This window comes from Leuciscus leuciscus (assembly GCF_965113295.1).
Source record: "Leuciscus leuciscus genome assembly, chromosome: 6".
In the NCBI taxonomy this organism is placed as follows: Eukaryota; Metazoa; Chordata; class Actinopteri; order Cypriniformes; family Leuciscidae; genus Leuciscus; species Leuciscus leuciscus.
The window spans coordinates 32833386-32858383 of NC_138730.1; the positions used below are offsets into that span (position 1 = coordinate 32833386).

General features: G+C 38.3%; 2 long non-coding RNA genes across 4 annotated transcripts; one reads left to right on the forward strand and one right to left on the reverse strand.

Moving 5' to 3' along the window:
• Window positions 1-465: 465 nt before the first annotated feature.
• Window positions 466-1330, reverse strand: LOC309500452. Its single transcript, XR_014206608.1, has 2 exons — window positions 1198-1330; window positions 466-1087 (listed from the first exon to the last, which is right to left on the reverse strand). It is a non-coding gene; the product is annotated as an uncharacterized lncRNA (long non-coding RNA).
• Window positions 1331-14740: 13410 nt separating this feature from the next.
• Window positions 14741-17860, forward strand: LOC309500323. Of its 3 annotated transcripts, XR_014206548.1 has the most exons (5): window positions 14741-15497; window positions 15619-15663; window positions 15760-15824; window positions 16357-16446; window positions 17224-17860. It is a non-coding gene; the product is annotated as an uncharacterized lncRNA (long non-coding RNA). The 3 variants fall into 3 exon arrangements; XR_014206547.1 differs by having other exon boundaries at window positions 14741-15663; XR_014206546.1 differs by having other exon boundaries at window positions 14741-15824.
• The last annotated feature ends 7138 nt before the right edge of the window (window positions 17861-24998 follow it).

Below are 24998 nucleotides of genomic sequence, written 5' to 3' on the forward strand. Positions count from 1 at the left end.
TGAGGCTCTCAGTTCTCTGAGCTGTAAGTCACTGAAGATCACACAGAAACACACACAGGAACTTCCTCCTCACTGAACTTCCTGCTGACTGAACTTCCTGCTGCTGTTTATGATTGTATTTTAAATATCACAGAATTTTGTATATAACACACAACATGAGAAGAATGTAAATTAAACTGTCTTGATGGAGTTCCGCTGTTTGAATGTGTGCAAACATGATAGTGATGACCATGATGGTGCATATAGAGTGCATGCAATGGGAGTATTTCCTGATTTATAAAGGCATGGCTTAGGTATATATGTCTGACTAATTTCCTCTCATTTCTCATGAACATAGAACAATTTACTGATCATACCATTAAACAAATGACTTTCTAGATATAAAGTTAATTAACTTATATGTATTAAATAATTTGGAACAAGCAAGAGCTCCATATGAATGTAAACGCTATATATTACATGAGAATCATTTGAGATATTTTAATGTTTTTGACAGTTTCTTGAATTACAGGATATTCTAAATTGATTTGTCAACTGGACAGTAGATAATATTGTAGGGTTTTAATGTGTTTCATCTTTATATTGCCAACGATTCACAATGACTTTCTACATTTTGATTTTGGTAGCTACCAGTTTCCATTATTTCTCTGACATACATATTGTTGTTATTTGCAGTTACTTTTTTTCTCACTGTAATTATCTCTGTCTCTGTGTTTCTCTCTCGTCTCTCATTATAACAGGTTTTTGTATAGAGCTGATGTGTTTCCTGTAACTGTGGGCTGCAGAGTGCAGTAATACAGAGCAGAGTCTGATACTGTAGCAGAGGAGATCTTCAGATACACATGGTTTTGTTCCTTTTTTTCAACTTCAACAGTGAATCTTGGATCTACATCAGCCACCCGAGCTTCTGTTGCACTCCCAAATGTGTGCACAATATATTCAGGTTTTGATCTTCCATACTGACGATACCAGAAGAGATAATCTGAACCTCCAGAGGCAGAAAAACTACAGGATAATGTAACACTTGAGCCCTCCTCAAAAACAACATCAGTTTTGTTTGGTTTGATGACATTTCCAAAAACAGCAGCTGAAAAAGAAACATTTGTAAAAGTAAATTTGTAACTTTTTAGTGAGAGGTTTTAAATAAAATTAAGAAATAAAATTCATTGATATAAAAAACAAAACAAATAAACACACCTGCTGAGGCAAAGAACAGAATAACTGAATGAAGATCCATTGTTCAAGTGTTCACTGTGAGAAGAGTCAGACTGAATCGCTCTTTCAGACACGATTAGATCATGTCAGATCTGTGAATACTGAGTCCCTCCTCTCTGAGCAACATCATGAATTCTGTTAATTCAATTATGTTGTTTAATGTTGCAGTTCTTTTAGTTATTGTCTGAGAACACTGCCATCTTGTGGTACGTTATATAAACTACAGGCTACTTTTTTGGGACTTTTAACAAAAATTAACAATATTATACAACTTAATACACTTTTAATGTCACATTGATTTAACTTTTTTTTTTACTTTCAGTTTTGCTCCTGTAGACTTGGATTCATTAGATATATTTATCAAATTATTGACCTATAATCTCAGCTCTCTTAGTCTCTGTGTATCTTTCTTCTTTCACTAAATAAGATAAGGAAAGGTTTTTGTACAGTGTTCTAGTGTTTCCTGTCACTGTGGGCACAAGACCACATCTCACGACCAATTCATACGAATTCGTACGACCAGCAGAGCCAGTAACTCAATAGGAGTGGTGCTGAGAGATGCAGTCGCTTAAAAGAAATGAAGCTAGCGCAAGTTCTGCCAGGAAGACTCAATCGTTCGCGTCATTAATTACCTCCCCATCTATCCAATCATATCATTTACCGTAGCTTAAAAGGGCAGCGCTTACACATGTCTGAGTTCGCAGATGCCGTCGCTCCAGTACAGTTAGCAGAAACCGACACCGGCGTTCCGATTCCAATCATAACAACACAAGTAATATCGTTGATTTGATCTCAGCAACTTTCGCGGTGCGCGAGTGCGACATGCTTGTGTAGGAAACAAGGACGTGGCGGCTTTAAATCTCATGAGAGACGATCTCATCACAGGGTTTTTCAAGTTCAAGTTCCACTTTCAAGGCTTTTACGTTGGTAGGCGCTTCCAGCGGCCACTGTTTACATGTCCTCATTAGTCATTACTATGATTAAACTCCATTCCGGTAAGTATAAACTTGCTCTTCTGCTCCCTTCATCAGCGGTAAAGATCAAATGGTGACTCTGGCGAAGTGGTCGTTTTCTTAATCTGCCGATACATGTACAGCAGTCTGCAACGCAACATGCTGTAACGCTTTAAAAAGTAGGGCTGGATAGCTCGCTGAATGGTTGTAGCAAGTGTAAACAAAGATTAACGTAACTGATATCCACAGCGCAGTGCTAATCTATTTTCAGCGTCGTCGATCCCACGCACTCATGTTCGCGCTCCTCATCTGCTCACACTCACCACGCGAGAGTTCCTTCCATCTTAAAGGAGCAGTAAGTACCTATTCAACTGGTTTAACGCCCTTCTCTGATTTGTTATTGCTTCGGCATTCATGGAGATGTTTTTGCCAAATCACTTCCCGACCGCCCGGAAAGTTATACATTTAAAAAAGGGTTGTAAAAATTTGAAAATGATACATGTAAATATGTCCATATCATAAAGAAGAAGCTGACCTTTAAGAAAGCAAGTTGGTCATTGGATGTTATGCGTATGCCAGTAGACATGGTTATGAAGGGTAGGACTTATATGGGCATATGTTGCAGGAGTATTTAATACAAAGGAAGTAAATGATACATTTACAGTGCTGATAATTCTCTACAAACTGTTCTACACTATATATCTATTTTTTTTTCCTCAAATATCAAGATATTTTAATACTTAAATTTAAATCCTTAACTAACATAAATATGGTACAATCGCTGTAATACAAATTTTCTTGCCGTCTACTTAATCCACCGATATGTGTCATAGAATTATTTATATTATAGGTATTTGATATTAAATGTACAAAGGCAGAATAAGGATGCTCAGGTCAAAGGTCACAGACTTTGCCAAAACTGCTTAACACAGTAAAACTAACAGTTATAAGTTCAGACCATATAATTCAAACCAATCACCAGACAAAGCACAGTCAAGAAGACTCGAGTGACATTATATTTACTCATCTGTATGATTTAAATGTTCACTTATTTTTCTATTCAAGGGACTCCCTTGGTTGCCATGGCCAGTGATCTCTCGGCTGTGAATAAAACTTCACTCATGAGCAACTCGAGAGTAATGTCAGGCGTGCGCTGCGCAGCTGAGAAATAGATTCTATGCTCAAAAGTCAACAACAGAATATCAAGTGTGATTGAGGTTGTATCTCATACCTGCCTCACCTTACTTCAGGTAAGTATCGTACTAAGATTAATAAGATTAAGATTTAGTGGTTATAAATAAATTTAATAAAAAAATAAAAATAAAAATAAAATCTCTTCAAGGCAGGGCGTTTAATTAAGCGATCCGATCAGCTAGACGAAGGGTGCATATCCGTTCAGATTTTGGACATTCGGAACAGCAAAGGTCGGATGAATTACCGAGCATGATCAGGCTTCGTTCATTCGCGCTTCACAGAAATTATCCTATAGCGGCTGCTTACATCCTTTTGGGTTCAAAGTGGTGGCAAAACTTATGTTGTATGTGCTAACGAAGCTCGGTTGCATCACTAAGGCAGATCTTCTTGTTAGACGATCATGCTATTCCTGAGATGTTTATCTGGCAATCAGTAGTCTCCAATTTCATGATTAAGGTTGCGCGAGCACATTCTGACCACTGCAATGCCATAGCTACGCACTCTAGTCTTCAGGTGGCTCTGCCCTTCAGCAACCCTTTTCCATCACACTGCCTCCTCTAACAGTGATCATGTAAATTAGTCGCTCTGCTCAATCCAGCTAGAACGTATATCACTGAAGGTGTGGCTCCCTACACCTTAAAAGCTTATATTCTGCAGAATTGTTTATAATGTTTCGCTTTTCTTTTCAGATTCCTTTATTTCCCATCCTGATCACGGCCGGTTGTTCCTTCCTCGTCTAAAATTACAAAATCGATGTGTGGTGGGTCTTCAGTGTCCCCAGGGATGCAGTCGGGCTGCTGCTCCCGGCACAGGGGGTGGAGTTTCAACAGCTCGTTTTGCAGCTTTGGTTACCTCTCACAGACAAGTTCAAAACATTTAGCTTTATATTCAAACCTGAGTCAGACAAAGATGGAGAGAATCAAGAAGCGTCAACACGTAGACCCCATTTCCGGATGGTTAGTTGATGAATTATGTAGCTTATGCGTAGTTATCATCTAGTTATTGATTAGCTCATTCTGCTCATGCTATAAATCATATTCCGGGAGCTGGATTTATGTAGCTTTAGGGTGTGTGATGCCACTAATCCAGAGGAAGGCCGCACAGTCCCTCTCAGCGTTGTTGTAGTCCTTAAAAGTAATCTCTTTAATTAAATATTCAATGCTTGAATTTTATGCATTGTAACTTTGCAGATATTGTTTATGCTTTAACCGCAACATTACAGAAAAGTGAAATCCATTTTAAGCCCCCTTCATTACCTCCCATCCGTAATTGTCTCTTCTCCTATTTTCATGTTCAGATTGTAGCCACGTTTGTCTGAAGTTTAAAATCATTGGTTACCCGTAAGCCAATCATATAACATTTGGTTATGAAGTGCGTTATGCGCAGGCTCAGCCGCATCTAATTTCCACTGTAAACATGTATGATGCGAAAAAAAAAAAAAAAAAAAAAAAAAACATCGAGTGAAATACCGGAGTGAACATGGCTGTGAACGACTTTTGCAGATTATGTGAAGTAAATCTACGCATCCACGGTACAATCAGCGTCTACGTCACGGCTCTCAGCCCGCCCTCTGTTCGTTGATCGGCCAGCTGTTTGCGGCCGGAGGAAAACTGGGAGATAGGTCGCTATCTCAGACTATGTATAGAAGCGAACTGAAATTGAGTGGAAGTACGAAGTCTGACGTAGTCAGGCTAGGCTCCTGCATCCAGGGGAATTTACTTCAGATCTAACACTCCGATCTCGCCCGTGGTCTTTTCTGATTCACCTTCTCACCTAATTTCTTTACTCTTTGTAAGCACTCCAACTGACTCAAGTTCTGGTATCACATTAACAATTTCTAAAATTAGCAATACATGTTGTCCCTTCTCATCTATGATTAAATTCCCAAAAATCCGCCTATATCCTCTGATCACTTCCCCTATTTTTTTTAACGAAGCATCTCTCTCTTAAGCTGGTTCAGGACTCATCTAGTTTCTGTCCTCAAAAGCTGCAGTTATCTCCCTCCCAGTATACTGGTCATTCCTTCAGGATCGGGGCAGCCACTCCAGCACCTGAACGTGGCATTTCTACTTCAGCTATCAAGATGCTGGGCAGATGGTCTTCCTCAGCATTCAAGTCCTACATAAGACCAGATTTAAAAACTATCCTTGAAGCTCAGCAAGCTCTCCAGTTGTGATCTAGGTAAATTCCTATTTATCTACTGGTGGTGGTGTTTTGCCAAAGCTCATCGGCACTTTATGATCGTATGGCTAGCTACTAAACCAAGATGGTCTGCGGGTTACACGCCTGTTTAAACAGTTGTTACACGTAATGGTTTCAGTGGCTGTGGCCCAAGTGTACTACCAAAAGTTGGCTGTGGCCCATGTATTCTATCAACGGATGGCCTGCTGCCTATGTGTCCTGTCAAAAGATGGCCTGTGGCCTATGTGTTCTATCAAAGGACGGCCTGTGGCCCATGTGTTCTATCAAAAGATGGCCCGTGGCCCACGTGTTCTATCAAAAGATGGCCTGTGGCCCATGTGTTCTATCAAAAGATGGCCTGTGGCCCATGTGTTCTTTCAAAAGATGGCCTGTGGCCCACGTGTTCTATCAAAAGATGGCCTGTGGCCCACGTGTTCTAGCAAAAGACGGCTTTCGCTTAGGTCCATCTAAAGGCGGCTCTGTTTCACGCGTGCAACCAAGGATACCAGCAGCATATGTCCATTTATCACGATGGTCTATTTTTATTTTTTTTTTATAATAATAATTAAAATAAAATAATACGTCAGAACCACGACGGCAGCGGTTCATTCGGTATAACCAAGAATGGTACTCGTCTAATCTATTTTTTTTTTTTTCTCTCTCTCTCCCTTTCTCCATCTATGTTAGGAACTCCAGGATTCACGACCGGTGAGTTAATTTTTAAACCGTTCTTTGGGGGTGGGCCCCGTTCCGGTGGATCCTTAATTCCACCTATCTTTGGGGGTGAGCGGTGCCCCCGCCTTCGTCTTCAGGCGGGACTCGCAGATTCCGTACCCTCCGAATGCGAGTTACGAACGGGGCCTACGCCAAAGAACCTGATTGCTTGCTGAGCTTCTAAATAAATGTTATTGTTACAGCATTAATTCTCCCGAGTCTTTCTGGTAGAAATGAAGCTAGCGCAAGTTCTGCCAGGAAGACTCAATCGTTCGCGTCATTAATTACCTCCCCATCTATCCAATCATATAATTTACCGTAGCTTAAAAGGGCAGCGCTTACACATGTCTGAGTTCGCAGATGCCGTCGCTCCAGTACCTCCATCCTCCCCGCCTCCACCAAGATGGGATCTTTCCTCCAACTCCTCTACTCCACCAAGCTGGGTCCTCCCTCTATCAACCTCTACACCATCAGTCAGGCTATCCCTTCCATCCTGAAGACTTCAGAATGTTCTTTTCCTCCATCCACCCCACCACCACCAGATGGCCCCTTTCCTTACTCCGCCGGGGGTGAGCGGTGCCCCCGCCTTCGTCTTCAGGCGGGACTCGCAGATTCCGTACCCTCCGAATGCGAGTTACGAACTACGTTCGGCTTTGGCTACGCCAAAGAACCTGATTGCTTGCTGAGCTTCTAAATAAATGTTATTGTTACAGCATTAATTCTCCCGAGTCTTTCTGGTAGAAATACAAAGAGGCTAACTCACATTATTACACTCTAACTGAAATACTTCTGCTAATCAGTTGTGGGCCACTATTACATAAAACTGTGTCTAATGCAGATTGTCTGTCGTTCCCACTTCTTTGAGTAAAGATTAAGCATGGAGCAATATTTGTTTTACCAACGTTTATGTTACATCAGTCATTCACGCTAGAGCTCGGCTAATGTATGCACTGTTATTGATACAGTTCCCACATTCACCGTAATAAATTAGAAAAATACTCAGTAAATGAATAAGTATTAGTAAAATAATTGGTTTGTTGATGGACATACACTTGTTAATGCTGATGGTGAGGAATTACAGTTACAACATCTCATAATGTACCTCAAACTGAGTAATGTATCACTGAGAAATGTCCTGCTCGAGTCGTCCTTGCGATAGTGATGTTACATATGACACTGAAGCTTCAAAGCGCGTATTGAGTAGGCTACACAGCACAATTTCTCATGAAGCTCCGTATCGGAGGATGTATTGCTTTCAGAGAAACACGTGATCAACGAAAAACGAAGCCTCACTTTCTTTCCAGTCACGTGAATGCTTCACTGTGAGTGTCGGAATATTTGAACCCAGGCCACTACTCTACAGTTTTTTGGAAGTCCATTTATTTATTTTTATATATATAAAAATAAGCCTATAGCCTATGTTACATGATTGATCATATACAGTATTCTGCCATATAAACAGAATAGAAACCATAAAATAATTAGACCACCATTTACTTGCATCGAGCAACTCTTTTGGTATTTTTAAAATTAGTATTAATATATTTGTTACATTTAATTTATTGCCTCACTTTAATATGTGAATTATATTATCAGAAAACTGAACATTTGGCGTTGTCGGGCTTTTATTTGTGCTTAATAGATAAAACAACGGCGCTACGCTTACTTTTCAGCTTTGCAACATGTTCATGTATGTAAAGGAGGAACTGGTCTAGATCTGGGATATTTACAGAACATGGAGAATTTCAGGACTTCCACTGTAATTCAGGTCAGAGTTATGCTTTCATGTCAATAACATTATGTAATGGTGTTGAACAAAAGATGTTAAAAATCTCCCTTGAAACAGTTCTGCTGAAACACAATATAGTATTTGTGCTATAAGTATTAAAAAATAACTAAAAATAAACAAACGCTTACAGACCTATATGAAGCATCACAATTATGGCATGAATAACTAACATGTTGGTTCTGCATTGAAACAAGAAAATGATTCCTAAACGTATGTCTCTTAGGGCGCTTTCACACTGGCAGTTTAGTGCGGACCGGGGCACGGTTCGCATGAAAAATCGCTAATGTGAACGCTGTCATCGGACCCGGGTGCGCACTAGAGTACCGAACCCGAGACTACCTGGAGGAGGTGGTCTGAGCTCGGTTGCTCCCGAACCGTGGCGCGGTTCGCGTTAATGTGCAAGCAACACGGACTCGGGTGCGCGCTTGTTCAGGAAGTATAGTATCCCGCGCATGCGTATCACTGTCGATATCATTGTTTACTCACACACGACAACCATGAGTGGCAGGGGAACGTTGTGGGACACTGAAGAGGTGATGTCTCTCACTATGTTGTGCATAATAGCACCACAAAAACAGACAAATTACAGCTATGCTCAGTCGAGTTGTATTATCCATGCATTTTCCGTGTGCGTTTGCGATGACGTAAGATCACTGCAAACGCACCTGGGTTCGATACAACTAATTGAGTGTGAAACCAGACCAACGCTGCGGGGGGCGCCGGGAACGAGCGCACTCGGGTTCGGACCGCAGCAAACGAACCCAGTGGAAAAACGCCCTTAAACTCGGAGCCACACCCTTATTGTAGTAATAATATACTATAGATCCAAAATCAAGTACATTTTAATATTATTTATGTTGTTTAACTTAAATATTATTTTAGAGATTATGTTTTTGTAGTAATGATTGTTTTTCCTTTGTTTCATTCATGTGCATTTGCAACCACTTTTTTTCTCAAGTGTTTTTCCCCTTTTGCAAATAGATTGGATGTATAGCTTTAACGTTCATGTCAGACACCTGCTGGTGTTTCCACACACTCATTATGTCCTAATTGTCTGTAACCCAAATCAGGTTTGGTGATTCCTCTGCTCTTCAAAGACAGCACTAATATAGACAGAGATGGATGTCACTTAAAACTAGAACTGTGCTAAAAAGAAGTTATTCTTGAACGAAGCTTCACAGTGAAAAACTAAGCTTAATAAGATGTGGAGATAGAAAAATGTTACTTTGTACAATAAAAGCAATTAATAACAATAATAAAAAAATACAGCAATGCACAAATTAAATTAAGTGTCCCCAACAAAGCAAGCCAGAGCCGACCCTCGCAAGAAAGATTAACAAGTTAGAAGTCAGATTGTGGATTGGTAGCAATTATTTCAGATGAAGCTGGCCATAGGGGCCTGAGCAGAGGACTTGTCTGGTTCTTGTGGTCTTTGCTGAGGATCTGTGCCAATGCCTGTCGTATCAACAAGGTCTTCACACGGGACTGTCTAGTAGACCCGGTCTCTGCTGACGTTCAGGGCTGCGATGAGGTCTTGGTGCAGGTCCACCATCTGATGTGGACACGGCCCAGATCCGGCTGGCTACTGTAACCTCAGGATAAGGATGAGGCAGAGACTAATATTAGCATAGATGCCATTCTTCTGGTTCCGCCGATGTTATGGGAAGTGTTCCCGTTTCACCTAATTTATGCAGCCTGGGTCTGCGTCCTCCAGGGGCAGCACCTGCAAGTTCACTACCTGGTCCCAAAAAGTAATGGTGGGAACTTTGGGTGTATCTCCGGGCCTGGGTCTCAGGATTACATGAGAGTCAGCCGGTCCAAATTCCAGGCACGTTTTGCTGACTGAAAATGCCTGCAGGTCCTCCACCCTCTTGATAGATGAGGAGTGCTTTGAGAGACAGGATCTTAAGCTTGACTGACTGTAGCAGCTCAAAGAGTGCTCTCTGCAGGGCTATAAGGACTACAGAGAGGTCCCAAAGGAGGATGAGGCATAACCGAGGAGGATTTAGTCTCATGTTCCTCTCAGGAACCTGAATCTCAAGAGTGAACTAGAATGAGCAAGTCGTCGAGATAGTTGAGAACGCAAGCGTCCATTTCCCTTAGCTGGGCAAGTGCAGCCTCCGCGACCTCCGTGAAGACACAGGGAGACAGAGGCAGCCCGAAGGGGAGGACCTTGTACTGGTGTGACCGACCCTCGAGGTAGGAACGGTCTGTGTCGAGGCAAAATCGAAACATAGAAGTACACGTCCTTCAGGACGATCGCTGCTAACAATTCTTGGGGGAGAATGCATGTGAAGATGTGTTTCTGTGTTAGCATCTTGAACGGGAGCTTGTGAAGGGCCTGGTTCAAGACACACAGATCCTAGATCAGCCATATCCCACTGCCTTTCTTGGTTATGATGAAAAATGGGCTGAAGACTTTCATGCATCTTGGTTTAAAAATATTTAGATATTTGTATCAGAAAACAAGACAAAATACTGATTAAGAAGATCACTTTTGCAGTGTATAAGTAAAGCCAGCTTACATTAACAATGCTACTTGACAATTCCACTTGTATCAGTAGCAGCTCTATGTCTTTTTTATGTCATTTCTATCAAGGCTTGAGCATATGAAAACTATTTTTGTACAGTCTTATAAGGTTTCCTGTAACTGTGGGCTCCAGAGCACAGTAATACAGAGCAGAGTCTGATACTGTAGCAGAGGAGATCTCCAGATCCACATGCCGTTCTCCTTTTCTGTGATTGATGGTTACTCTTGGAACGGGGGGAATAGCTTGAAAAGGTACCCCTGAATATTCCAGTATAAGGAACTGTGGTGGTGAGCCTGCGTATTGGCGATACCAGTGAACTCCACGAACAGAACCGCTGTAGTTACAAGAGAGTGTCACATTGTCACCCTCAAGTGCAAATACTCTCTCGCTTTTTGGAGTGATGACTTCTGTGGCTCTGGAGCCTGCAAATTAAAGTGCCTTTAAATGTTTTTTTCAAACACTTCCGTTACAATAGAATGCATTTCCACAATATTATACCTTCAGTTGATGACAGCAGTATCAATATGATCAACATGTTCATTCACTAAACTGGCAAGAACAGCAGCTTCTCCACAGTGTTGTACAGCTCATCTTTACACAGCTGTATAGTGTCTGTGCTAAACTCCTCCTCATGTCATGACACTGAATCTGAATTACAAGACACCTAAGAAAAGATTAAATGTTTTTATAGAGACTTCACATTTTAAATGACATCTTTTGGAATTACAACATATTATGAAAATAAAGAGATACAGTAACAACAAACAAGATAACACAAGAAGCATATCAAATACATGATACATTATGCACATTTCCTTATGTAACCTTTTTACCTCTCAAATTCACAGCTGTTACCATATTTCCTGTTGGCGGTTTACAGAAACTTGATGTGTTTTGATACTGATTGATTTGATGACTTTTTCAAAGAATTAATTTTGTATGAGTTTTTGTAAAGCTTCTCAGGCATTTTGTATCACTGGGCTGCTACTCTTAGAGCACAGTAATAGAGAGCTGAATCTGACAGAGTTACACTGTTAATAATGATTTCAGTGGACGATTGCGATGTAGTCGACTGAAATCCATCTGGTATATCCTCATCACTACTCTGTGATCAAGCACCTTTATACATATTCTGGTTCTCTGTTTGGATACTGTCTGTACCAGTAAAGCCAAATATCATTGCTGTTAGTTTCATATGTGCAGCTCAGTGTCACAGACTCTCTTTCGTCTCTTATAATATCGGGATTTCCTTCTCATGGATCAATTCTATCAGTAAATCCAACTGAAATTAAATATATAAAAATTTTATATGACAATGGAGATTTCTTGTATAGTTAGTGATTAAAGTACTTTTACCTGAAACCGTGATGAGTATCATGAGTAGTATCTGTCTGCCCTCCATATTAACCATGTTTAATGAAAATTAATGAAAGGCTGATTGATGAATGAAGCACTGAGTGAAGTTCTGCTATATACTGATAATGTGGGTGGGGTTAGTGAAATATGAAACATTTTCTCTGCTTTAAAATGAAATGGTAAGCATTGTTTCTTATAGACATCAATGAGTATATATATATATATATTTTTTTTTTTTGCTCTAACCATATTTTAAAACGGATTTAATATATATCTAATGCAAAGTTTACTAACCCTAAAAAATAAATAACACAAAGCAAGTAAATAGACTTTCACTTGGGTTACTTTATTAATTATTAATTGGAATTCACCACATTCAGTTCATTTGTTAGTCATCATAAGGGAACATCAGGGAAATGCTTGTAAAATATGGATTAAACATAACGTGTGAGATTATGTTGCCCCCTTCTGTTGAAACTCAGAACAGCATATTTTGTTAGTGATTGTATAGTTAGTGATTTTTTTTTTTTTTACCATTTAGACTTATAAATAGATTCTTAAATATAATTCTACAGGTTATAAAAAAAAAAACTACCTTAAAAATGATATATTAATGCATGACAAACATTTTCATTAGCAAGTTGCTGATTATTTTTTTATTTTTTTATCTAGCACAAATAAATGTTTACAGAAATATGCTGGAGGAACAAGTGAGGTTTTTGTACAGTGTTGTTGTGTTTCCTGTCACTGTGGGCACCAGGGCGCAGTAGTACATCGCAGAGTCTGTCACTTTAGCAGAGGAGATCTCCAGATCCACATGGGTTTTCTTTTCATTCACTTTTCCAGAAAATCGAGGATCTAGTTCTACAATTTTAGACTTTTGTGAAACTTTTCCTGTCCCATGTAGTATTATTAAAAGAAATTCAGGGGATGAACCATGATATTGGCGATACCACTGTAGACTAACCGCTGAGGAGTAGCTACAGGACAGAGTTATATTGTCCCCCTCTGTCCTGAACATCTCAGTTTGGACTGGTGTGATGACATTGCCAAAACTCAAACCTGCAGATAAGATTTAACCATATTATACTTAATTGTAAAAAAAAAACAAAAAAAAAAAAAACAAACAAACAAACACACACACACACACAAATCAATATAATGGATAATATTTAAAAAAATACAAGAATGAACATATGAAATACTTACATGCCAAAGTACAGAACAAAACCAAAAAACAGAGCACCATTTTGCAGAATGATGTATTAGTTCCTCTGCTGAACAAACTGTTACTCAGACAGCAAACACTCACTGTCTAGTAGAGGACTCCAGAAAGCACCACCCCTGAAAGATGCACTCCCATTAAAACAATTATCTTTTTGCATTTACTAAAATAGACTCACTTTTAACCTCTATTCTTAATGGACTGGTTTAACTATTAACTTAAATAAAATATTTAATCTATTATAACTATGCAATAAAACATCTTAACCATCATTTAAGAACAGCAAGAACCATTAAGTGGATGTCTAAACACATTACAACAGTCACATTTTATGTTTATGTTTCAGTTTAAATAACTTCATATATTTTAAATGTTTATTTTAAATGAATTGCACTGAATTTCTACATTGTCTTAATTTTATTTGAAAAGTTCGATGATGACATTCAAATATCCCCTCATGTCAGAGATGGTCTTGTTATTGGAAGATACAAGGGTCCTTGGCTCTATCAATGGAAAAAGCTTAACGGCTAACTTGGATCACGTGTGCCTTGATAACCAATCACATTAAACCTTTGACTTAATTTAGTTTCATTCAGAGTTATGCAATGGTCAATCACTGTCTGTGGATACCGTAGAAATTAATTGTCCGTTACTTTATTAACTGTCCGTTACAGTTTTTTTATTTTTTTTTATCGGTATAAACAAATAGATCGATCCAAAGCTAATGTTTAAGAGCAAACGTGGAAGATTAGCCGATGGGCTCTTGATTCATTGAAGATAAGCGATTTCCTCATAAAAGAGGTTTATTCAGCATAGTGAAGCCTCTCCTCAATTGACAGCTCACAAAGCCAAATGCCCTAAAAAGTAACAATTAGAGGAATATGAAGATGTACAAAAATAGGTCCCTATAAGCAAGACAAAAGTAGACATTACTAAAGTTTTTATCGCTGGAGGTCTAATTTCAAAGGTAGTTTTTTTAGCTAGTCTGGTGATGAAAAAAAATGAGAAATGTTAATTTTTCTAGAGAAGTGGAGATGCGCTGTCCATCTTTTATGTTTATAGTTCACACAGAACCCCTTTCCCCATTCCACTGCATTGTAACTCCATATTTGTCTGTAAACAAGCGCTTATATCTTTAAGGCGAGTCTCGCACACATGCACTTTAAAAACTTTGGTAACAGTAAAATTGTTGTGTAAACATAAATGTTTTCAGTTAAGACAACCTATAAAAGGCATGAAATGGGGGAAGTCAGGTGTGTCAGAGAAGTATGTGAGGGTGGTGCAGGACATGTATGAGGACAGTATGACTGCAGTGAAGTGTGCAGTAGGAACGACAGACTGGTTCAAGGTGAAGGTTGGACTGCATCAAGGATCGGCCCTGAGCCCTTTCCTGTTTGCAGTGGTGATGGACAGGTTGACGGACGAGGTCAGACAGGAGTCTCCCTGGACTATGATGTTTGCGGATGATATTGTGATTTGTGGTGAGAGTAGTGAGCAGGTTGAGAAGAGCCTGGAGAGGTGGAGGTACGTGCTGGAGAGGAGGGGAATGAAAGTCAGTAGGAGTAAGACAGAGTACACACTCAAAAAAATGAATTTTCAGTTTTGTTCACTTTACCTGAACAATTCATGTTGAAATAATGCCATTTTGGCTATTTTTCATTTCAACATGATCGTGTCATGTTAAACTGACTTAAAACTGTCACTCGTTGGTTTAACATAAAGTTTTCATTTTAAAAGTACATGTTTCAATCACTTAGCTCAGTCAAACTGTTGACTGAATTAAAAATATATATATAATAACTTACATAATATTTATAATTTATTTTAAATATTTTTGTTTATTAATTTATAGCTTGATTATAATTATAGAAGTGCAATTAAATGGTTATTGGTGTTTTTAGGTTTGTTATTTGTCTTAAATTGCTGTTAAATCAGACTGATACAAATAATGTTTAGTAAAAGTCAATCACACATATAAAATGTGTGTTTTTATAAAGTCAGCCGGACTGAATGTCAAAACAGCCTGAAAACAAACCACATTCTCAACCTAAAGGAAGCGGAAATTTGTTGTGACGCAATTTGCATATCCTGGCGGCAACATTCGTAAAATACGTTAATGCTGCGCATGTCTCAAATAGATCGCCACGCCATTAACTGGAATATAAGCGTAAAACAAACAGGTACGTGTTCATCCATTTCCATCACTGTTATTAGAAACAATATTATCAAACTGTTTTATGATGTCGGTTGATACTAATGTGTTATTTTGACAGAATGCACGATTGTAAGCCTAAATGAAATGGCCGCGCCATAAACTGTATTAAACAGCACACGAACAGGTAACTGTTAACTTAACTCATCTATCCATTTGCATCAGTGTTGTTAGAAAAAATATTAGCCAACAGTTTTGTTATATTGGTTGAACGTTATGTATTTATGGCCTGATTGCACTATTTTAAGCCTAGATGACCGCGCCATCAACTGAATTAAACGGCAAACAAACAGGTAAGTTAACTTTTTCGTCCATTTGCATCAGTCTGATTAGAAACAATTTTAACAACTGTTTTATTATGTCGACTGATACGGATGAATTTATGACAGAATCCACGATTTTATGCCTGAAAGAGATCACCGCGCCATAACAGAATGAAACATCAAACGAAAAGGTAGGCTATGTGTCTAAGTTTGCACATGTTTGTTAGTTTAATCATCTATCTTTGCACTCTGTTCATTTTCATGGCATCGATCAAAGATATTATAACAATGTTGTGTTGTGTGGTTGATGGTTCAGTGCGTTTTAAAAGCATTAATGACAATTATTATTGGTTACTGAATATTGTTAATAATAATATCAATAATGGGTATCAAGAATGGTATGTATGGCTAATAATTTTTAGTTATTCATATTTGTTATTTGTGTCTTTCAGAACCACACACATTTTAAAGTTGTATAAACTAATAGAAATACTGACTGTAACCAGTACAGTACAATGTGTTTTTTTTTTTTTTTTTCATGGTCTCATTTTACAACTCCCATAGAGAAAACCATGAATTTGACCATTTTTGAATCTCTTCAGCTATCTGTTGAATATAAGCATAAGGCAGTCGTTGAAAGTTGTCCTATGAATCATAAAAATAAACTCAATAAATGTTGCTTAATTGTGTTACATTACCATAATTTTGTGTTTTGCCTTCAAGTGCAAAAATGGCATTGATGTCATTAGAACTACGATCCTGATATGTCTACTATCTCAAAGGAAGAGTCAGCTGATGATTTGAAGACACAAGGTAGGACACATGTCAGGACTACATTATATTTACTTAGGAATACTTTATCCTTTTAGCATAAATCAGTATGTCATTAGAATAAATGTATGACTTGGATAGTGCACCTAAAAATAAAATGAAAATTGTCATGATTTACTCACCCTCATGTTCCAAAACCATAATTTTGTCCATCTTAAGAAAAATAAATAAATAATATATTTCATACTTTTTGTCATATTTTATCCATTGGAAGGCTTGTATAAAACTGCTTTATTCATATGGATTAGCTATATCTTTATATTGAAGCTAAATATTGATTGTCTATAGACTTTTGATGGATGGTCCATGACATAAAAAAAATAAAAAAATAATAATTTGTTCCAAAGCTGAACAAGATTCTTGTGTTTGGTATGATGTGATAGTGAGTAAATGATGACAGAATTTTCATTTTGGGGTGAACTATCCCTTTTAAGTACCACTTTACTTTCTACTTTGTAATAAAGAACCGACTGATGCCAAATTACATGTTATTAATGATTTTTTTTTTATGCTCTATTCAACCGATAAACCCCTGACATTTTTTCCCAATAAAATCCTTCTGACAAACTGGAAGACGTGTTGTTTAAAGTACTACAGGGTTTTAAATGGGCACAAACCCTACTGAATAAACACTACTCTGATCCTTCACGCCTTTATTTTAATTTATGAACATTTAAATGTCTGCCCTCACAAGGGTCGTTTTTATGATATGTGGTGACATACACTAACACTTTCTTTTTTTTCTTTCAATGCATTTAGAAAAAGGAGTTTGACCAGGTGCAGCAGTCACCATCATTGCTGGTGAGGAGGAACGTTGTCTTTAAACTCACTGGATGTTTTGATTGAAGATGAGGTGGTGATGTCTACCAAGTCTTGGTCAGTGCACTGCTGCTGTTTTTTGCACTTATTTATGCCCTTATTTAGAGAACACTAACTTCTCAAAGTTTATTCATAAAGTGCTGTTGAATCTAGAGGAAACATTTTACTTAAAAATGGTCCAGTCTGTTTCAGTTATTTTATTAGTATAATATTATTTTAGATTTACACATTTTAAACAAGCATATTTCCTTGTTTGTGCAGTTTTCACTTATTTGGTGAAAAAGTCTGATAATATTGTTTTAATGTTATATATTTTTTTTTTTTACTATAAAGCCCACTGATTTTGTTTTATGCCTGAGAATGTTTTGTGAAGTAAATGTTGTATCTCAATAAATACTAAATAAGAATATCCTCCTGGTCTGTCGTAATTGCTTTGTACCAGTGTTCTTTGATAAGAAAAATGTAAGAAAGATGAGAAAATAGGGAGACTTGTTAATGTTTAATATTCTATTATGTTGGTATTTTAAACAACTTTCTTATATGTAGGTGTTTATGGGTGAGTTACCATTGTGGTAAAGTGTCGAGCATGTGCTTAGGTGAAGGACCTGCTAAGAATTCCAGTTGCTTTAAAAGCAACTCCAATGGGATTGCTAGTGATGCAATCAGTACCAACATCGTATTAAAAGAAAAGCTATATTTAGGTTGATTGTATGTTATTTTAACTCTGTGTGTCTATTTAATAGACACAAATGAATAACTCTTTGGCTGAACATGATTGAAGCATGGACAGTGGTTCCACATGATGGAACCATGTTATCTCAACCCAAATACTTCATGTTGGATAAACTTAAGCGAAGTGAGTAAACTCAATTAAAATTAGACTCGTCCAAATAACTTGATTTAATCATGTCCAAATAACTTGATTCAGTCGTGTCCAAATAACTTGATTTAATCATGTCCAAATAACTTGGTTCAGTCTTGTCCAAATAACCTGATTCAATCGTGCTCGAATAACTTGAATCAATCACGTGGAACCACTGTCCATGATTAAATCATGTTCAACCAAAGAGTCATTTTTTTGAGTGCATGTGCGTAAATGAGAGGGAGGGCAGTGGAGTGGTGCGGTTACAGGGAGAAGAGGTGAAGAAGGTGGAGGAGTTCAGGTACCTGGGGTCAACAGTGCAAAGTAATGGAGAGTGTGTTAGGGAAGTGAAGAAAAGAGTGCAGGCAGGCTGGAGTGGGTGGAGAAGAGTGACAGGAGTGATTTGTGATAGTAGAGTATCTGCAAAAATGAAAGGAAAAGTTTATAGGACTGTGGTGAGACCTGCGATGTTGTATGGATTAGAGACAGTGGCATTGAGGAAAAGGCAGGAGGCGGAGCTGGAGGTAGCAGAGCTGAAGATGTTAAGGTTTTCGTTGGGAGTGTCGAGGATGGACAAGATTAGAAATGAGTTTATTAGAGGGACAGCGCATGTTGGACGTTTTGGTGACAAGGTGAGGGAAGCGAGATTGAGATGGTTTGGACATGTGCAGAGGAGTGACATGAATTATATTGGTAGGAGAATGCTGAGGATGGAGCCACCAGGAAGGAGGAAAAGAGGAAGACCAAGGAGGAGGTTCATGGATGTGGTGAGGGAAGACATGCAGGTAGTTGGTGTAAAAGAGGCAGATGTAGAGGACAGGGTGGTATGGAGACGGATGATCCGCTGTGGCGACCCCTAATGGGAGCAGCCGAAAGAAAAAGAAGAAGACAATACTTTGTCAAGTGTCTTATGGGCCATTGTAGAACAGTGTCCACATTACCCTGGTGCTCTTTCATTTGTTGATGTTCAAGATTGTAACTTGAACTTTTTTTAAGCACTTGTCTAATTTGTCGCATGCCTACGTTAAAAGCTCAGGGAGGTTTTTTGTTCAAGCACTGAATCTCCTGTTGTCACAGTGGGCTTCAGAGCACAGTAATACACAGCAGAGTCAGACACACACACATCCTGGATTGTCAGAGGAACTGATCTTGTAATAGAATCGTGTCTGGAGTGAAATCGTCCCTTGAACTCAGTGGCTTCATCACCATCTCCAAATTTATGTCTCCGTAAAATATATTTCGGAGAGTCATTACTGTGTTGTCTGTACCAGATTAGAGTAGGGTTTGAGCTTGTAGTATTATATTTACAATCCAAAGTTACAGCATCCCCCTCTTCATATGCTGACTGGAACCTTTTGGGCTGATTAACAAAGTCTTGTCCTCTGCATTCTGTAAGGACGGAGAGTCAATTATTTCAGTAAATATATTCCTACATACAGATAAAACTGACAGTAAGGAACAAATGCATGCATTAAAGATGGTATATTACCCATGCAAGTTGCAAACAGGATTAAAAGAGTTTCCACACAGCTTCTCATGGTAATCATGATGCAAAAGTCCCACAGAAGTAAACAATGTTCTCTTGAATTTAACTGGAACTTGCTGAGATGCTCAAAGTCCTCATTTGAGAAACTTGTGAAGTCTTGACTGTAAGAGTGAAGCTGCATATATTTGTTAAAACATCTCCCCCAAGTGGAGGAGAGCAGATACTGTATATGAACACATATGTCTCATATGAGGTTTTCTAAAGTACTACCCGCACCCCACCCCACCCCACCCCACAATTGAATTGCACTGTCTGCAGTGAGTATGAAATGTTTATGCATTCTCACAAGTTATAGCTGAAGAAATCACAATTATTTAGTCTCTTAATAATGAAAAAGATATCTATTTTTTGACTAATTGAGTTCTCATCACTATTGTACTGCTTAGTGGATTTGTCCTTCACCAGCTGAATACTTTATTTTGTATAAAAGGTCTAGGACATGCCAATCTGGCTTTCTGTTTCAGACTTTCAGATATTCTGGTCAAGCCATTATTCTGAAAAAAAGAGATTTGTATATATGTGATCTGTATTTTGCATGTTTTTTTTGTTGTTGTTGGGATAATCTAAAATGTACACATTCTTATCACTATATTTATGGACATTGGACATGCTCATTCTTGCCATTATTGTGCTGCATTTTCGTACTCTTGGACAGTAATTTACCCAACTCATTCACTTGACTTTTCTGCTACTGTCTGTATCTGACATCACCTAGAATTAGAACATATTAGAATATTCAGTTTTATTGGAAATGTAAATCAGAATATTCTTGTGCGTGTAATTAAGTCATTGCATCAGTGACTTAATATACTGAAATATGTTAACAGATGCTTTGCATCCTAAAAACAGCATAATTGGCCTTGTCAATGTTTAAATTGAATAAAATAAGAATGTAAGAATGTGTAAGTTTAGAACTGTAATCCTGACTGTTTTACTACCTTTCTAAGGCCATGACAACCAATCTGTGATCATAAAGAAGCATTGAGTTAAAATTAGTAAAATCTTTTTCTATCAAGAAGAAGGGCGAGAAAATCTGTTCTGTATATCTGTCTGAGATCACTCTGGTTTTTGTATGGAGTCAGAGTGTTTCCTTTCACTGTGGGCCGCACAGCACAGTAGTACAGAGCAGAATATGACACTGAAGCAGAGGAGATCTCCAGATCCATGCGTCTGATGTCTTTGTTGTGGGTCATTGTTATCCCAGGAACCTGAGGAGTAGCATGTGTTATGATTCCAGATGAGTCCATTATGAGGAACTGAAGTGCTGAACCAGGGAATTGACGGTACCAAAATAAATCGTAAACCGTGCCAGTGTAACTGCAAGATAGGATCACTTTTTCATTTGCTTTAGCAATTACTGTATCATTGTAGGAGAATATTATGTCTTCAGCAGAAGTAACACCTGAAAACAATTAGGAGAACAATGAGCAGGTTTTACTAGAAGAATTCTGCATTTCATACAGGGAAACCTCTTTAAAGTAACATTTTTCTAAATCTTACCTCTAAATGTTATTAGGAGAGATTCTATTAACAGGACTACAGCAAATGTCAACATGATGCTTTACTAGTCAGGAGAAAAGTGCAGGTTTGCTGAAACAAGCATTTCCTATATGTCATCTTTTTAGAGCTGCTGTTTACTCCTCCTCCTCTTCAGTCTCATGAGAGGTCCATTGGGTGTCTAAGGAGCCCCGCACATGACATGCAGGAAAAATAGTAGGCTAATTGTGCGCACGATTTACTAATTCGTTTACTCAAAGGTCTTTTTCTGGCAGATTAACGGCTGAAGTAGGCTACGCATAGGGTCAGTTTGTACACAACAGATCAGTTGAGATTTTAATGTTTAAAATTAGAAAATCAACCAATGCAAAAGTATTTGGTGCATATATGGTGTTATAGTGATGAGTGACCAAATGACTCTCAGTGAATGAAGCATCATCACTAGAAAGAGCATTGTTTATGAAAATAGAGAGGGGATTTTTGTCAAAGAGAAACTCAAGACTACTTCAAAATAATTTGTAGAGTAACTGTTTGTCGCCCTCTTCTGCATTGCAAGAGTTATTACAAGGTTGCAAATATCATCAACCATCAGGAAGTGTAACTCAAGACCATGAGAGTTTTTGTATGAGTGTTGAGTGTGTTTGAGTCACAGTGGGCCTCAGAGCACAGTAATACACAGCAGAGTCAGACACACACACATCCTGGATTGTCAGAGGAACCGATTTTGAAGTTTTGGTGTGATTTGCAGTAAATCTCTCCTCAAAGTCTTTGTCATTTTGTACATTTGTAGCAAATATCCTTATCATGTATTTGGGGATTCCATTCATCTTTTGCTGGTACCAGAAGAGATTCGGGGATGGGTCACTGGTTTCATACGTACAGTTAATCGTTACTGATCTGCCTACAAAAGCAGTTTGAACTGTTGTATTCTGGTCAACACTCTCCAGAGAGTCACATACTGGAAAAGAATAAGCATTATCAATTCATATTCTGCATGTTTTAATATCTTTATGGCAAATTTAGAGACTCAGAAGGATCCTACTCACCCCAGAAATGCATTATAAAGAAGATAAAATGTCTTTCCCAGTGAGCCATTATAATAACTGTTCTGTGTAAATGACTGAAATATTTCAATCCACTGGAGAGTGTGTAGTTGTTTCAGCTTGTCTTTGATAAACTGTTTTAATACTGTCATACATATATCGTCTGGGAGGAGCTTGATCTGTTGAATGCTGTTCTCTTTCCTTATATATTTTTTCTTTTTAGTTTCAGTGGTGAAATTTCAGAATTTCAGTTGTTTTTGTCAATATCTCCTCTTAATATTTATGTGATGAATATCACACTCTCTTCATCTTTTGCCATTATTTTCTTGACAATTTAGTAGTCTGTAATCTTATAGCAAGGTATAGGGGATAATTTAAATACAAAGTTTATTGAGAATGTATATATGAATTGGTCAAGTATTTATGCATTGTCATCACCTTTTGAGAAATCTAGATACAAATGTATTATATGTGTTAAAATATTTGCACTGCATAACATAACAACAGGATAACATTCACTTCAGTCCTGTTCGTTCAGCAGGGGTCGCCATTCTGTTTTTTACAGTCTCACGTTTTCCAAAAGTGGTTTCAAAGCAATATTCTTGTAATATTTTTTGGGTGTGTAAAATATTTTTGTGTGTGTGTCCATATTCTGGTTCTCTATTAGGATCCTGTCTGTACCAGTAAAGCAAAATATAACTGATAATGCATCATTATGAGCAGCTCTTTGTCACAGACTCTCCTTCTCTAATCATATCATCTTTTCATTTGGCCCAAAGCTGTCTGGCGCCACATCTGGAACAAAAATTAGAAAGGGCTTAAATAAACTATTGTAAAAAATATTCACAAACTTTTAAATAATAGTTTAAAAGTAAAAAGATATATATTAATAAAAAGTAATCCGTTCCAATGTTATTTTAGGAATTAATCATTTGAAAATAAACATAAAAAAATTTTGTGCAGACGTCCGTTTTCTTCTGCCTAACGCTTTCAGCTCTGTGATTGGTGGTCCAGCTGTGAAATTACAGAACCAGACGAATTTACGGTGGCCGAGAGAGCTCAACGCGCTACAACTGAAGAAAACACATGCAAATAGAAAAAACACCTGTAAATTAAGAAAACAACTTCATCAGTTTTACAACACATGTGTGCTTCAAATACTCACAACACAACCAAATGCAAAAACGCACTGCAACCACAGACCACAACGGAAATGTTTACAGGGGACTCCAATAAGTGACGAACCCGTCTGGGACATGCTTATCATCAGAGAATGTCTAATAGGAAGAGAATTGGCACTCTCTGCTTACTTCTGGTTTCTGGACTGGCTGCAGTAACACGTCTCTGTCCATGCGGGGGCGCTCGCAGGCGAGTGCAGAATGAATGGAGGTCTATGGCGCTATACCCATCAAAATCCACTTTTCTCAGGATATAATTTTTTGTCTAGTAATTTGAATGTTGTATTCGAAAGGAGATGCAAAGAAATTACACATTGCTGGGTGTTCGATTTTTTAGAGTCACTTATTTGCTTTAAAAAGTCTTTTAAAATGTCAATGACGTCATACACATCGTACGACCAGAGATACTGCTTTACGGCAATCCTTCAGTCACTTTGGTGCGTTCGCGCTCTGCACTTTCTTTTCTCTCGAGGCATCGACAACACAGCTGACACAGGTAAACACACGTGCTAGAAGAGTTTTTGTTTTGTTTGTTTCTGGTCCCGCTTCGGATGCCACGATGCCATCAAGCGGTATATCTGGTCGTAATCAGTCCTTCACTGACCAATCAGCGTTCATTAGCAGAATGCTAGCGTGTTACGGGCAGCAAAAACAACTCAGCTTGTAAGAAATCGAAAGGACATAAGTACTCGTTCATTCAGTTTTCGACCTATAACCCATGTTGAACTTGCAAAACCTACAATAAAATTTGAGATTTCTCTACAGCAATCGGGTGAAAGAGATACATTTAGCCGTCTAGCCCCATAGACTCCCATTCAGTCTGCACTCGCCCGCGATCAATTCTAATGGAACTGCAACCAATTGCAAAACCTACAATAAAATTTGAGATTTCTCAACAGCAATCGGGTGAAAGAGACACATTTAGCCGTCTAGCCCCATAGACTCCCATTCAGTCTGCACTCGCCCGCGATCAATTCTAATAGAACTGCAACCGAGATCGATACAATGGGGCTAATAGGAAGTGCCAAGGCTCTCCGTAGACGGGCTCGGTTATCATGATGCTTGTGACGGCCCGAGTGGTGGCCGCACAAGAGCGGTAATGTGGATGTATCCAAACACGCATACACGACACACGCACACACATATGCACACATTTACACGAAGGACATTAATTTCAGAATAAGCTTAAGTTATACTTTTATTCATTTTCATTTGTTTCGGTATGATAGCATAGTAACCACATGAAACACAACATCATATTCATTCATTCATCATTTATTGTTAGGTTTGCATAAGTTTACATTTACAATACATTGTTACTGATTTGAAGTGCACACAAATTAGTTACGTTGTATATGTTATTTATATTTGTTTCTATTTTGAGTTTAAGTTTACCGTGATGAACTTCAGACATGGTCCGCTGCAGCCGCATCCTGGCGTAACAAGGATTGGAGTCCGGGCAGGAACAGAGAATTTATGCATTATTGGTTCCGCCCGGACATACCATTTGCTGGAATTGCCCAGGGGAGGAAGAAACGTTAATGTTAATGACGTTAATGAAACGAAACGTTTATTTAGTTGTACATTTA